The sequence below is a fragment of the Oncorhynchus mykiss genome, chromosome 8, assembly GCF_057628025.1.
Source record: "Oncorhynchus mykiss isolate SJ-2025 chromosome 8, ASM5762802v1, whole genome shotgun sequence".
In the NCBI taxonomy this organism is placed as follows: Eukaryota; Metazoa; Chordata; class Actinopteri; order Salmoniformes; family Salmonidae; genus Oncorhynchus; species Oncorhynchus mykiss.
In genome coordinates this window covers 52,769,223-52,770,334 of record NC_143029.1, presented here as the reverse complement: position 1 = coordinate 52,770,334, position 1,112 = coordinate 52,769,223, and positions in this window count along the sequence as shown.

Here is a 1,112-nt window from a genome sequence, read left to right as displayed (position 1 = left end):
CAATATGGGGATGAGGTAGGTAGATTGGGTGTGCTATTTACAGATGGACTATGTACAGCTGCAGCGATCGGTTAGCTGCTCAGATAGCTGATGTTTAAAGTTAGTAAGTCTCCAGCTTCAATGATTTTTGCAATTCGTTCCAGTCACTGGCAGCAGAGAACTGGAAGGAAAGGCAGCCAAAGGAGGTGTTGGTTTGGGGAATGACCTGCTGGAGCGCATGCTACGGGTAGGTGTTGTTATCGTGACCAGTGAGCTGAGATGAGGTGGAGCTTTACCTAGCATAGACTTATGGATGACCTGGAACCAGTGGGTCTGGCGACGAATATAAGCGAGGGCCAGCCGACTAGAGCATACAGGTTGCAGTAGTGGGTGGTATAAGGCGCTTTGGTAACAAAACGGATGACACTGTGATAAACTGCATCTAGTTTGCTGAGTAGAGTATTGGAAGCTATTTTGTAGATGACATCGCGGAAGTCGAGGATCGGTAGGATAGTCAGTGTTACTAGGGTAAGTTTGGCGGCGTGAGTGAAGGATGCTTTGTTGCAAAATAGAAAGCCGATTCTAGATTTGATTTTGGATTGGAGATGTTTGATATGAGTCTGGAAGGAGAGTTTAGAGTCTAGCCAGACACCTAGGTTTTTGTAGTTGTCCACATATTCTAAGTCAGAACCATCCAGAGTAGTGATGCTAGTCGGGCGGGCAGGTTCGGGCAGCGAACGGTTGAAAATCATGCATTTGGTTTTGCTAGCATTTAAGAGCAGCTGGGGTGTTGTATGGCATTGAAGCTCGTTTGGAGGTTAGTTAACACAGTGTCCAAAGAAGGGCCAGATGGATACAGAATGGTGTCGTCTGCGTAGAGGTGGATCAGGGAATCACCCGCAGCAAGAGCGACATTGTTGATATATACAGAGAAAAGAGTCGGCCCGAGAATTGAACCCTGTGGTACCCCCATAGAGAGACTAGAAGAATAATCTAGAAGAAAAAGAAACACACACCTATTTAGGCGAGGTGCTGGCTAGCGGAGTAGAAAACGTGAAAATAAAAGAGAGCCGCACACTCTAGGAGCTCAGATGCAAAATTTAACTACCAACGTTTCGACTGCCAAGCTGTCT